The sequence below is a fragment of the Magnolia sinica genome, chromosome 16 (genome assembly GCF_029962835.1).
Source record: "Magnolia sinica isolate HGM2019 chromosome 16, MsV1, whole genome shotgun sequence".
Classification (NCBI taxonomy): domain Eukaryota; kingdom Viridiplantae; phylum Streptophyta; class Magnoliopsida; order Magnoliales; family Magnoliaceae; genus Magnolia; species Magnolia sinica.
Genome location: NC_080588.1, coordinates 26,249,404 through 26,265,358, shown reverse-complemented (window position 1 = coordinate 26,265,358; position 15,955 = coordinate 26,249,404).

Below are 15,955 nucleotides of genomic sequence, written 5' to 3'. Positions count from 1 at the left end.
TGAAAAGTCTATTTATTTTGTTCTTGAAATTTGTGATTTCTTCAATCTTTTCCCTCTCTGTTGTACTTGGTTTTCTTGGATCTTTGGTATGTTAATTCTTCATTAATGACTTCTAAATCTCCATTTCTTCATCATCTTCAAGCTTGACAACTTTTTGAGCTTTAAATCCATCTTTTAAGCATGTATACATCTTTATGTCTAAAATCTCCTCGCATGAAGAAAAATATATAATTATATCAAATTAACATTTAAATGCCAGGAAAGCTAATTTAATTGAAGGGATAAATATGCAATATTTTGGCATTATCACGCCATCTACTAGACCCCCACCAAAGAGAACCCTTAAGGACACGTTGAATGCATTAATGGAATGGTAAATGCAGCATAATCATAGCACCATACAAGCCATAAATGAACTATAAACTTCGGTTGTAAGAATTGAGACACATCTAACTGTTAGGGAGAAATAGACCCTTTCAACCTAACCTCAGCCTAATCTTAAGGGATAATTCAAGATAAGTGATCCCAATTCTTCAACCCAACATCTGGAACATGTTAAATCCATCACCACCCAAAGAAGTGGCAAAGAAATTAACAAGGAGATTCCTAAAAAGGTTGATAAACATGAGGAATCCAGATATTCAAAGGATAATGATAAATCTAGCTATGCTCCACATGATAACGAGCCTGAGCATGAGCCTAAGCCCGTGGCCCCATTTCCTTAATGTCTTGCCTCATTAAAATGGACAAGTGAAAATTAGGACATTCTAGAGGTTTTATAACAAGTCAAGATCACTATCCCCTTGTTGGATGCAATAAGACAATTTCCATCTTATGCCAAATTCCTAAAGGATCTATACGTGATAAAGCGTAAGCTGAACGTACATAAGAAAGCTTGGTTGATGAAAAAAGTAAGTGAAATCATTAATCAAAATACTCCCCCAAAATACAAGGATCCCGGAAGTCTTACGATCTCATGTATAATAGGAAACTTCTGGGTAGATAAAGCACTTTTGTATTGGGATGAGTGTTAATCTAATACTATACTCAGTATACAAGCAATTGGGCTTTAGTGAGTTGAAACCCAACAAGACAACATTACAATTGGCTAACCACTCGACTAGAATATAAAGAAGAGTGGTGGAAGATGTGTTGGTCCAAGTTTATAGGTTCTACTACCCAGTAGACTTTATTATCTTGGATACACACCTAGTTATAGATACGAGCACTCAAATCCCTGTCATTCTAGGCCAACCATTCCTAGACACCACCAATATTATAATTAATTGTCAGAATGGAATTGTGAAAATATCCTTTGGGAATATGACCTTAAAGCTAAGCATGTTTAATTTGCACAAGCCGCAAGAGGATCACGAGGTAAATTTGTTTGATACATTTGAGGATAATGAACTTCTCCCAACTGAATTTTTTGAATCTCTCGAAGTATACTTTGCACACTTTGTTGATTCATACAATCTTATGATTAGAGACATAGTGAATGCCTTACGAGATTGTATCCCAGTGACTGACAAGGATGGAGAAGAAAATTATTCTAAACATTGATTAAGCCATGAATTCATATGTCATATTTAGCTTATATATTGAAAAGTCTAAGTTAGATACTAAATTGTTAAGTTGATGATTGTTGAGAATGATAGGAACCAAACCTGGGGGATTTGTCCATCATGTTCAATGAAAAGTTTAAAAAAAAAAGTAATACCCAGCTAAAGAATAGTTGTCATAAAAAAGGACTACTTATTAAAGCTCCATGATAAGAAAATAAGAAAAAGAATATTTGAGTGGAAAGAAAAAAGTGAAAATACTATGAAAGCCATCTATAGAAAAATCAAAAGCTGGAAGAGTACGATGTCGAACTATAAGGAAGATTTTAGTTTAGGCTTTAGTTATCTCGATTACTCTTTCGATTATCAATGTAATCATGAAAGTAGAGAGTTGAACCCTTAGTTGTGTAAAGTTTAGATTTCACCATGCACTCATGGAACTCAATGTTTAGAATTTTTTTAATTATAGGATTAATGCTTTGAACCAGATTAAGATGTTTACCAAGTACTTTGGATTTTTATAATCTGGATTTTTTTTAAGAATTAATTGAGTTTGGCAATATTTATTCATTTGGTTTCGAAATATCTTTCGCATGTTTTACTCAGGATTAGTAAAATGATAGTTGGGGGTGTGATAATGCCTAAATATTGTATATTTATAATCCCAATTGCACTAGTTTCGGTTGCATTCAAGTACTTAATTGATTTAATAAGATATGTTTTATACATGCAAGGAAATTTAGAAGCCTAAGATGAATACATGTTTAAACGGATGATTTAAAGCTCAAAAAGAGATCAAGCTAAATATGATAAAGAATTGGAGATTTAGATGACATTAATCAAGAATTCAAGTGCCAAATATTTAAGAAAATCAAGCACAAAGGATAGAGAAAATAAAAAAAAATCACATAATGCATTAACATAAATAATAGACAATTCAAACCCACCCAAGGTTGGTTTGGCATGACCGATGTTTCCACAAGAAATGAATGCGTTTGATTTAGGGGATTTCATTCAATGATAACAAAGAACTCAATGAGAGAACAATGATCACAAGATATCTATTCATTCCGAGTTTATTTACATCCTCAGATTCCCTTGATTCTGAAAACAGAGTATAATTAATGCAATGCAATGAATGAAATAGAAGGCAATCTGATGGCGATTTTGGCAGCATTTCGATGCTTTTGATGTTCATCGCAAAAGGCGGACGAGTTGTACGGACCCAAAGAGACTTGATTTGGTCGTACGATAGGTTCTGCTCATCCTTCCGTTCATTTTTCTAGTCATACAAATATATTCTTCTTTCTTCTAGAATTCTCTTTATGTACTTCATATTTCCTTCATTTTCCTCTTAAGGTGGAGCACACAACCCTTGAAATGTGGAGCGCATAACCCGTGAAATGTGGAGAAAAGCCATGCGTTAGGACACGCTTCCATGGAGAATGGCGCATGGAGTATTCGTTAAGACAACAAAAGGCCATCTTTAAGACAAACTCCTCTTGAAGTGGCGCATGGAGTTTTCATCAAGACAAGAAAAACCTGCCTTCAGGACAAAAGGGAGAGAGAAGTAGCACATGGAGTTTTCTCTTAGACATGCCTCCACACAAAGTGGCACATGGAGTTTTCTCTTAGACATGCCTCCACACAAAGTGGCGTAGAGGCTTTTTGCAAAAATAGTTGTGCGGCTCGTGCAAAGGGTTTTTCTTGCAAAAGTGGTTGCATGGCTCGCGCAAAGGGTTTTTCTTGCAAAAGTGGTTGCGCGGGTTCACGCAAAGGGTTTTCTTTGTAGAAATGATTGCGCGGGTTTGCGCAAAGGGTTCTTCAAGACAACAAAAGCCTCTTATCTGGACATTGTTCCACATGGAGTGGCGTATGGGGCTTTTTCCCAATTTTCATTGCGCAGATGGTGCAAAGCCTGTCTTAAAGACAGGCTCCCATACAAAGTGGCGCCCAGGGATTTGCTCCCATTTCCATTATGCAGATAGAGCAAAAGGTTTTCCTTCCATATTTCATTGTGCGAATGGTGCAAAGGCCTTCTCCCTTTCAGCAGATGGCGTAATGCTCCACAATGCTTTTATCTTTCTTGTCTTCCTTCCTTCTTGTCTTCCAACCAACAACCTTTCAAATGTAGCATGGGGAGGGGTATTTATAAGCATCCCTCTCTTACATAGTGGTGTTCACCATCACTTCTTTCTTCATACAACTTCCACCCTCCTTCCTTACATAGTGGTGTTCAACCATTTTTTCTTAAATAGTGGTGTACAACCACTTCTTCACTAAAATGACACCCATGCACCCCTTTTTACCAAAATACCCTCTTCACTTCTTTTTACCAAAATACCCCCATTCATTGCTTTTTACCAAAATACCACCAGTCACTAATTTTTACCAAAATATCCCCAGTCACTTCTTTCTACCAAAATCCCCCAGTCACTGCTTTTTACCAAAATACCCCCAGTCACTTATTTTTACAAAAATAAGGAGTGCACAACCCTGGGAAGGATCTGCACTATGGAATTCTGTAACCAATGTAATAGACATGCAATGGAATATTTTTTATGCCTTAACAGACCCCTCGATCCTTCTTTGATTGATTCCTAAAATCAAATGGAGGATCGAACTTCTTCCGATCGAAGAACTGAATGAACTGCAAATGAAGGATGACTGGATGATCACGCTTAAATAAAAGACTGAATGATCATACTTGACCAGAAGATCGAATGATCGTGTTCGAATGGAAGACTGGAATGCTTGCACTCAAACGGAAGACTTGAATGATCACGCTCAAATGGAAGACTCGAATGATCGCGCTCGAACGGAATACTCGAATGATCGCGCTCAAACGGAAGATTTAAATGATCACGCTCGAATGGAAGACTTGAATGCCCCTCGTCAACAGCGTCGAGCGGATGCTTCACTAAAGAGGATAAAATTCTCTTTTCATTGAAACTTGCCACTGTAACAGTTGTAACGACTTCATCTTTGAGTAACTTGACCAGAGAACTATCTTTCAACACCGCTGTTGCTGCAACGGTCTCTTTGATCAACTCCGGTGACTCTTTCTTTGAACTCTGTGCCTAGGGAGTTGTTCTTTATTACTGCTCCTATTGCAACAACTTCTTTGATTGTCTCCTTTATTCATGATCTGCATAACTCAAGCTTTTGAATGATAGTCTTTCCTGCCAAATTAACCGGAATTAGTATCTCAAGACATTATAATTTTCCAATTTAGCTTTATGAAGTATTGATAAATTTGAAATATATTGAAAGCTTCTTCTCTTTTTAGGCCGATTGTAATATTCGCAATATGATAATGATTTAATCATTTCATCTTTGTGCTTTGTCATCGTGCTTCGCATTGTATTTGTTGTATCCTTATATCACGCTTTTGGAGATGTCATCTCCAGCTCCAAAGGTTCAACCGCTGAGTCTTTTGCTGAGTCTTTTCTAGTTTGTGCTCGGCATTTCTTCATAGACTTTTCCTTGAATCTTTGTTGATTCTGAAAAATAGATAAGACTTCTTTCAATTTCCATTTAATAACTTTTCGAAGGCCATAGAAGTTACTAATGATGATTCTATCTCTTTTAATAAACATTTGTTCCTTATCTCCATCAGTTCCGGTACTTGGAGTCTTGTGATATCATTACTAGAACAATGAGAAGTTACGGCATTGGGCCATATAACTGGGCCTTGATATAAAAACAACTCTTGAACATTCACACCGAACCATGCTTCATAATTCTTGGCATATGAATTCCTCCATCATGTATAAAAGATTATTAAAAGACCAAGGCATAGATTACTTTGAAGACATAGATCATGCCCCCTTTCCAGGTCAACTTCGCATAAAGATTTCTTCAGAAGATAATACTTCTGAAGTGAAGCTTGTTGATACCCTTGAAGGATGGATAATCTTTGTTTCTCCTTTAATGAATCCAAAGAATATATCTGAATCTTTAAATTGTTCGGGAGAGAATGATGATTCTTCACTAGCTTATTCTCTTCCACCTTTGAGAATCTTGTGCGATAATATTTCTCTATCATCAAGAAGGCAAGAGACAAAAAGACCTCATGGTTCTTGTCAATATATTAATTGATCTTGAAGATTTGAACTTTTGAGTAGATAATTGCCAATATTTTGAAGGCATTTGTTGTTGCTGTAATTTAAACCTGATTCAAAAGAAACGCATTTTTGTATGTTGTTTACTCAATATTTAAAATTTTCATCAGGCAATTGCATATTCGAGCAGATCCAAAGTGAAATATGTATCAACAACATTTTGATGCTACACATAGTTTATGCTTTTTGAGCAGTGGAGCTAGTGTACTTTTTACTGACCATACTTTAACTAGACAAGACTGAACTTGTCCTGACTTGACTGGACTTGACTTGACTAGTCAAGATTGAACTAGACTGTACTGGACTTGACTTGACTAGACTTAACTGGACTAACACTTATGCACACAGTTTAGGCTCTTGAGTACTGGAGCAACACACAGTTTAAGCTCTAAGTAGTGGAGCAATGCAGTTTTGTAAACTCTTGAGTAGTGGAGTCAGGTCTCATGTGATGGTCTCTGTAACTCTTATGAGTTCGCTGGACTTCTCACAGCCTGGTGAGTTCACAAATTGTGATCCATCAGAGGGACCCAGTGAAGCTACTGGGGCCGTGAACTCGGTTGGATTTACGTACGAGGTTGGTTGTAGTAACTCTTTAGAGTTCACGGGGCGCACAAGGCGACCTTTGGGGTACCAAATCTAGGGTCACTATTCCATTGATGAGTACGTTTAGGCCCTTCCTCATGAGTTACTTTTAAAATCAAGCGAAGGATCTGGGGGGTCTTATGCACGTTTTCTTCGTCTACAAGGTCAGACCCATTCACGAGAGGGCAATTTCATCCGTTCCTCATGACGTTGTCAGAAAACTATACATACGACATTGGTGTTACACGTGACTAGCCATTGAGGACTTTTGGCCTTTTAAGGCTTTCAGTCACTGGCTCCATCTACTGCCCGCATGGGTATGCATATGATGGCCTTCACGGGCTTTTTAGGGCCACTGGCTTCTCACTGTTGCCCGAATGGCAATGGTGATAGGCCTTATGCGTAGTTAGTCGTATACAACTTAGCTAGGCTGCCTTAAATGATAAACTATTGTTGTTGACATGATAGTTGATCATACAGGCTTTGCTAAAGATAACAAATTGATAACTGAAGATAACAGATCAATGATTGATATATCGCGCCTACTACTGTTGATGATATTATAAAATTTTATCTGAATGGAGCTTCAGCTTGGTAATAATATCAATTCTGATAAACTTCGATAATAGAAAAATCTTCACGTCAGTGATATGGCGATGACAATGGTAACTACTACTGATTTGGCAATAACCGTTAGCACTTGAATATAATATGCTTAAACTTGATATGCCTGAAAGTCTGCCTTTTCTTCATGTATGACATCGGCATTCTGAGACTTGGCATTCCTGAGACTTTGGTTATCTGAAACTTTGGATTCTGAGACTTTGGTTATCTGAAACTTTGGCCTTCTTGGTATTCTACTTATCTTGCCCCCTTTTAATTTAGAAGTATTATGCTAATAATCTTCGAAAATAAAACTGTAATTTATCTTCAAAGATAACGTATTTTGTATGCTTTTGTCTGCCCCCCAAATAATTATGCCATGAATCTTCTGAGTTAAAATGCCATGAATCTTCTTGGTATTCAAGGATGATATATTTTGCTGAACTGACAAATATATTGATGAAAGTTTGCCCCCAGATGAATATACTTGTCTTGCTTTCTTCTTGCCTGTTCTTCTACAAAGTGAATATTTTCAATCGGGACCATATATCATTACTTTCTCTCTTATTTCATATGTCCTCTTTATGATAATTTCTACTACCATCAATCATCTTCGGTAGAATACCTTTTTCTTTGTTGCTTCATTTCCTTTGAATACTTTGGCCATGGCAATTCGATTTTCTCCATAGCTAGCCATCATAAGGAGTTTGTCATCTTCTTCAAATGTATATTTCCTGTAGTCCTTGAATTGTATGAACCCTTTCTTTACTTTCTTATTTGTAAAATCGCCGATGTTCGCTTTATCGAAATTTCAACTCTTTACTTTTGACGATTGTTCATTTTGCTGTCTTTCTTCGACAATATCTGTTGTTATTCTCTTAAGACTTTGAAATAGTCGATTCTTACAAGAGTTGAGCAACTTCACTTTCACTCTTTTCAAATTGCAAATTTAACTTGCTCTTCTACTCTAGCAAGTTGTGATGATGCCCCCAGGGTTCTCTATTGACTGATGAATTCGCTAATTCATTAATTGATTTGTCTACTTGTTGGCGAGCAATGCTTAATTCAATCGAACTAGCTTCTCATCTGAGGGCTTTCCTTAGAGAATGTTGTTCATGATAGTCACTGATATTGAAGGAGAAAGTGAAAACTGCATTTGCTAAAGATGAACTGAGTGAGTGCGATAAAACTGTGCCTCGTAACATTTCCCATGATCGACCTGTTATCCATACCCGACAGATCGAACCCTTCATTTTTTTTATCATCATCCGTCCTTTATCATCTTGTTGTACTATTGGTGAAGCAGAAACTATTCCGAACATCACCTAGCATTGTCAGTCTTTAATTGCAACTGATTTGATCTTCTCTGATACTTTTAGTGAAAATCCGTTGGGTGTGAAGTAGGCAACTGCATTAGTCGGGTGAAAAACCATTGCGATATACCTGTCATTCAGAATAAAGTGTTAGTTATTTTGATTAAACAAAATTGTACTTTGTCTTTAGAGATGAAGGGGAGGATGTTCCCACTGAGAGTCGCCATTTTGGCATCTATACAGACGTCAAAAAGTGATAAATGTTCTCTGAATATTTTCCAAGTTATCATTGAAAAGAATCCCCAGCAGAGTAGCCATTTTGTATCGACAAGAAACAAATGTGTTTGATTTAGGGGATTTTATTCAATGATAACAAAGAATTCGATGAGAGAACAATGATCCCAAGATATCTATTCATTCTGAGTTCATTTACATCCTCGGATTCCCTTGATTCTAAAAACAGAGTACAATCAATGTAACGCAATGAATGAAATAGAAGGCGGTCTGATGGCGATTTTGGCAGCATTTCAACGCTTTTGATGTTCATCGCGAAGGTGGAAGGATTGTACGGGCTCGAAGAGACTTAATTTGGTCGTACGATAGGTTATGAACATCCTTCCGTACATCTTTCCAGTCATACGAACAGATTCTTCTTTCTTCTAGAATTCTCTTTATATACTTTATATTTCCTTCATTTTCGTCTTAAGGTGGAGCACACAACCCTTGAAATGTGGAGCACAAAACCCTTGAAATGTGGAGAAAAGCTATACGTTAGGACACGCTTCCATGGAGAATGGCACATGGAGTATCCGTTAAGACAACAAAAGGCCGTCTTTAAGACAAACTCCTCTCAAAGTGGCGCATGGAGTTTCCATGAAGACAAGAAAAGCCTACCTTCAGGACAAAAGGGAGAGAGAAGTAGCGCATGGAGTTCTCTTGGGCATGCCTCCACACAAAGTGGCGCATGGATTTTTCTCTTGGACATGCCTCCACACAAAGTGACATAGAGGCTTTTTACAGAAATGGTTGCACAGCTCGAGCAAAGGGTTTTTCTTGCAAAAGTGGTTGCGCGGATCGCGCAAAGGGTTTTTCTTCAAAAAGTGGTTGCGCGGGTTCACGCAAAGGGTTTTCTTTACAGAAATGGTTGTGCGGGTTCTCGCAAAGAGTTCTTTAGGACAACAAAAGCCTCTTGTTTGGACATTGTTCCACATAGAGTGGCGCATGGGGCTTTTTCCCAATTTTCATTATGCGGATGGCGTAAAGATTGTCTTAAAGACTGGCTCCCACACAAAATACCTAGGGATTTGCTCCCATTTCCATTGTGTGGATGGCATAAAAGGTTTTCCTTCCATCTTTTCATTGCGCGGATGGCGCAAATGCCTTCTGCCTTTACGCAGATAGCACAAAGGCCTTCTCCCTTTGCGCGGATGGCGCAATGCTCGATAATGCTTTCTCTTTCTTATCTTCCTTCTTGTCTTCCAACCAACAACCTTTCAAATGTAGCATGGGGAGGGGTATTTATAGTCATCCCTCTTTACACAGTGGTGTTCACCACCACATCTTTCTTCATACAACTTCTACCCACCTTCCTTACATAGTGGTGTTCAACCATTTTTCCTTAAATAGTGGTGTACAACCACTTCTTCATTAAAATAACACCCATGCACCCCTTTTTAGCAAAATACCCTCTTCACTTCTTTTTACCAAAATACCCCCATTCACTGCTTTTTACCAAAATACCCCTAGTCACTGCTTTTTACCAAAATACCCCCATGCACCCCTTTTTACCAAAATACCCCCAGTCACTTCTTTTTACCAAAATATCCCAGTCACCGCTTTTTACCAAAATACCCTCAGTCACTTGTTTTTACCAAAATAAGGAGTGCACGACCCTGGGAAGGGTTTGCACCATGGAATTCTATGAACAATGCAATGGACATGCAATGGAATATTTTTTATGCCTCAACAACCGAATGTGCCCATAATAGTCCAGTAGTAAATAGTGATTTTTAGAGATAATTTGGATCAACACTCAAGTCTGACTAAAGCCATGTTCAGTGTCACCAAAAGAAGTTTCAATCCAACCTGAGGGAGACAAAGACTTCAGAAGAATATTTAAGAAATTCGGCTATGGCCGAGAGACCAAGTCGATGCGACCAAAGGCTATAGTTGGTGTGACTGAAGTGTAAAAAAAGTGCATAAATTTAAAGTCGATTCCAAGTCTGTGAAGATTTTTCCTATTTGAATGGATATCTTAAGCTCTTCTAAGTACAAATTAGGGCTTGGGAGATACCTAAGGGTGGTGGAGGTTCCACGCACCCGTCCTTCTTCAATCCCTTAATTTTAGTTTGTCTTTTATGTTTTTCTTTTTTTCTAAGATGTCAATCATGTCAAGCTAATGTCTTAGCTAAGGCTAAGAGATGAAGCTTGTAGTTAATTACAATATTTAGTTTATTTAATTTAATAATATTGGTTTGAATGATGATAGTAAATTAAAATAGATTTAGGTTTACTTCGAAGTCTTTGAGTTATTATTTCTATATTTTTTGTGCATTATGGTGCAATGAATACTTTAATTTAACAATTGTTTAGCATGAATTAGAGAAGGAATCAATCTATATACTTGATTGATCTAAAAACTTTTGATTCCTTGTGATTAAGATTTGAGTGCTTCATAAGAGAATCATTCAATCGAATTCATATTCTTATTGGTGTTCATGATTGGTTTAATAGAATTATCTTCCGATTGGATATGATAGGACTTTGATTCTAATCGAGTTATATCTTGAATCAGTAAATGAGATATTATGGTTGCTATGAGTGAATTCTTGGATCCTTAGTCTTTTATTTATTTGATTAAAAAATTATTTAATCCATTGCTGGATTAAAAACCTAGACAAACCATTACCTTTATATTAGTTTTAGGTTGTGTTCCCCAGTCCTTAAAGATTCGACCTCAGTCTCACTGAATTATTACTACATGCAGCCCTGTACTTGGGGTTGATAGCCCTGAATCATATCTTATTGAATATGTGGATGAACTCTCACATTTTTAAAGATTAGACATTACGCTTACAGTCAAATCCTTGTCTAAACTCTTTAAAAAAAAACCCTTATAGGTAAATCCCCCAAGATTACAACTTCTCATATGCTGTAGGAGATTCACCCAACCTCTCTTGCCTTAGTCACCTCATTTGCACTTCATATGCAAGGCAAACAACCATAGGAGCTGAAGCATTAGCAACACATCAACATCAACAATCAGGGGAGCAAAAGGGAAGCTAATTGAAGTATAGGAGAGCATCGATCATGTAACCTAAGAAGGCACTACAAAAGGGGCTCAATCCAACAAGTAAGTTATCAAATTGTAAGAGTCTACACATTGCTTCCTTGTGTAAGATTGAGTGTAGATTTTGTAACCCAAACTTGTGTAGGTTCTTGTATAGGACCGTATCATCGCGACACAGGTGAGTACATGTGTAAGTCCTTATGTAGGCCATTAGAAATGGTTGTGTACATGCTAGTCTCCATGGGAGCCTCCAGCGGGAGCAAAACGTAGGTCTTTAGATTATGACCGAGGTTGTTGGTTAGCCAATTGAAAACCAACTCAAGTATCTTGCAGGAGGCTCCAGTGGGAGTGTATGCTAGGTCGTTATGTGGGGTTGTAAACATTAGACGTAAACCTAATTTAAAACCTTTAATAGTGAAATCCGGTATACTTATGGGTTGAGTGCGTTCACCGAGAGTCGAGTAGGGAAACTGAACCAGTATACATGCTTGTGTTTGGTATTATCTTTTGAGCACTTGTTTAATGATGCTAATATGATTGATTGATAAATTTTATGTATGCATGATTAGATGGAGTTGATAAAAGCACATCCCACACACACATGTATACTATCTTGTTTATAGACTAGTTTATTAAAATATGATTTGTAGTCTATGTAATTAGACCCTCTATTAGCTTGGAAGCCCTATAATTAATTGTTTTACTTAGTTTAATTAGTAGATTAGTTTAAGTAAGCAATCGTGTGTTAATTGGCTAACATTTTATTTAGTACTAATCACCTCCCCTCTAGGACATAACCTTCATTCTATAGCTTCGCTAAGCTTCCGCACATATTCCAAGGCCCACCACCATATACAATTCTAGATACCACTAAGATGAATGGGTTGGATCGCTGGGATGAGGTGTGTTTGTCGGGTGCAGGCACTGTTACGCAAAGAAGTAGGGATGAAGGAGAGAAGAAAATGAGGAGGTGGTTTGGGTAAGGGAAGTGACGTGCTAATGCACATCACTTACATTTATTTTCTTCTTCTTCTTCTTCTTCTTCTTCTTTTTTTGAAATATGGTTAGCCCCATAGTAAGGAACAGTGGAGAGATCCACTCCATCCAACAATCTTACAGTAACATAATTGGGCTTGGGCCAAAATGAGGCCGATCTAAAGTTCAAGTGGGCCACACCATAGGGGAAAATGGTATTGGTACCTATTCACAACCCCAAGTGGAGGGCTGTGCTGTACTAATAACTCAGTAAGACCGAGGTCAAATCCACAAGGATTTAACCTGTACGTATTCTAAAAATAACTAGAACTAGAACTAGTAATCTAAAATATGGAATTTTAGAGAAAATTTGTTGAAAATTAAATCTATCAAAGTAATGAAAACTAGAGCACTAAGGATCCACTCGTAGGTATTATGATGCTACTTTACTTTATTTAATAAAAGCACAATTGGGATCAAAGTCCTATTCTATCTAGTTGGAAGATGGAGCAGTTAAATTATAATGTAGTGTTGAACTTCATTAAATTAGTTCACACATGAAGCACCAATCTCATGATCGCAAGGAATTCATGCATCAACCATGCCCATAGACGATGGTGGATCATAAATTTTACAGATCATCTAATTACAAAATGAATAAGAAAATATTAAAAGCTTCCCAAGTATCTACTATAATATTAGTCACAATAAATCATAAAAAACTAAAAATATTTCTTCATTCAAGCTAGAAATCAATGAAAGTTCAATATAAACTTGAATAAAAGTAGAATAAGCATCAAAATAAACTATAAGCTTCATCTCTCAGCTATAGCTAAAAGATTAACCAACCAAAGACATGATTAAGCTAAAACTCATAAAGAAAAATATAAAAAACTAAGGAAGAAGAAAGAACTCCTTAGAAGCTGCTACACCCTTGGCTCTACTCCTCTAACCTTAATTCATGCTTAGAGTCCCTTAGAGAACCTAAATATATAGGCTTTGTTCGGCTGACTTTGGAAACTGTCTCAAATTTACACACTCTACACGCCTTCGATGTCATTGATCATGGCCCTTCTATATCATCGAAGGTTGGAGTCCAAGTTGAATTCGAATTGGAAAGTTTACATTGTTCGCACTACATAAGTCTTCGATGTCAATGCTTGATCTTCGATGTCATCGAACAACTCCTCGATGCAATCGAAAGTGGTCCAAACCTGTCCAATGACTTAAGCTTGAAAATCCAAAAATTCTCCATGTCATCGAAATGGCTTCAATGACATCGAAACTTGCCTTTGATTGAATCGAACTTTGCACCTAATTGTCTAGTAACAAACTTGATTTTTCACTAAAATCTCAATGTGATCGATCATCATTCGATGGCATCGAACACTTACTTTGATGGCATCGAAGTTTGAATGATGCAATCGACAGTCAAGTTTCAGCAGTTCTAAATTTCTGCACTTTGAAAATTTAATTTTCTTCCTTCTTCACTTAGTTTTCTTGGATCTTGGACTCTTGAAATATTCAATCTTGGCCTCTAAATATCTAATCCTTGCTTTGGCAATTCGTGAGCATCAAATCAATACTTTTAGCATCATTTTCACTTTAAGCTCTCAAAATCACCTCGCAAGACAAACATACATAAATATATCAATTAAGTGCTATCATGTTCATAAAACCAGGATATAATCAAGGGGAAATATGCAATATTTGGCACTCAATAGTACCCATAGTAGAAAAAAATCAGGATATTATGTTCTACCCCCTTAAAAAATATTGTCCCTGAAATTTACTACACTAACGACTAACCTTGAGTAGGTGGTGCATCTATGAATGGCGTGGCATTGCATTGTTGTTTCCTCTAGTTGCGATGTTCCTTCAGGTGGTGGCTTGCGTACTCTGATGTTGAATCTTGTTGCTCCTCTAATGATGCTACGACGTATACTTGAGTGATTTGACAATGTTCCAAGTGCAACAAAGATTTCTGATGTTGTTGTCCCTGTTGAGTCTTTTGGAGTTTCGATAGCTGCGAATGTTGATGTTGTTAAAGAGGTTACCAAAATTGTTTGGGTAGTCCTTGATATGGTTGTGATGGTTACTGCGAAGTCTTTTAACGATATTGATGTTGAGTTACTTATCATGGTGTGGAGAAGCCCGATGTCATGGTTGAGTCTTCAAATGTTGTGGTTGTCAGTATGGGCAGTTGGAGTTGTCTTACTTGGTCCATTGGGTGACGATCGGTGTGATCTTGCTCTAGATTAAATTTTGGTGCCTAGTTGTGGATTATTTTTCAACAGTGGGGCAGGGTTTTTGCATAATGGTGTAACGACATCATACGACAGCATCACATCATTCGAGGGCAGTGTCGGATTGTTGGAACCTTTAGACGAGTCTTGACATTGTTTAGGCATGTCTGTGTAAGGTTAAATCGTGTTGTCTGAGTGATGTCATGGCATCATTATGTTCCTGAGCTAGGGTAGTGGCATCGGTCCTCTTGACCTTGGCTGATGATGCTACGAAGATCTATTGTTCACAACCCTAAGTGCAGGGTCGCGATGTAGTAATAACTCGGTGAAACCGTGGTCAAATCCATAGGGACTAAACTTGTACATAATCTGAAAATAACTAGAACTAGAACTAGAAAAAGACCTAAATTGAATTATGGAATAGTTGAGAGGAATTGTAAGTAAAGTATCAATAATCAAAGGAAACTAGAGAGCAAAGGATCCACTTGTAGCTATCAGGATGTTACCTTACTTGATTCAATAAACATAACTGGAATCAGAGTCCTATCCTATCCAGTTGGAAGATGAAGCAATTAAATCAAATCTCTAAACTTTTCATTGATCTAGTCCTCAATGAAGTAGTATTGTGATGATTGGAAGGGAATTCATGCATCCACCATGCCTAGGAGACGATGGTGAATCACAAGTTTTACCAATCTCACAATCTTAAAATAAGAAAAGAAGATATTCAAAGCTATCATAGCATTTATTGTAATTTGAGTCACAATAAATCATAGAAAACTGAAAATATTCCTGAAATTCAAACTAGACATTAATGAAGTTCAACATAAACAAGAATCAAAGCAAGATAAACATCTTAACACGCTACAAGCTTCACCTCTTAGCCCTAGCTAAGAAGTTTAGTTCACCATAGACATGATTGAAACTAAATCTCTTAAGTAAAACATGAAAAATAAACTAGGGAAGAAAGAAAAACTCTTTGGCGGCTGCTCCACCCTTTTATTATGCTCCTTGTAACCTTTCTAAACCCTAGAAGATACTTTGGAGCATCTTAAAGACTCTTATTTATAGTTGTGGAACTCCAACCTTCGCAATGAGTTGGAAAAACCCCAAACTGCCTCAAATTTACGCACTCCATGTAAAATCTACGTAACACCTTCGATGCATCGGACAGCCTTCGATTTCACCTTCGATGGAATCGAAGTGTCTTCAATGCCATCAAAAATAGTCTAGAACTATCCAGCAAGTTTGACTTGAAAAA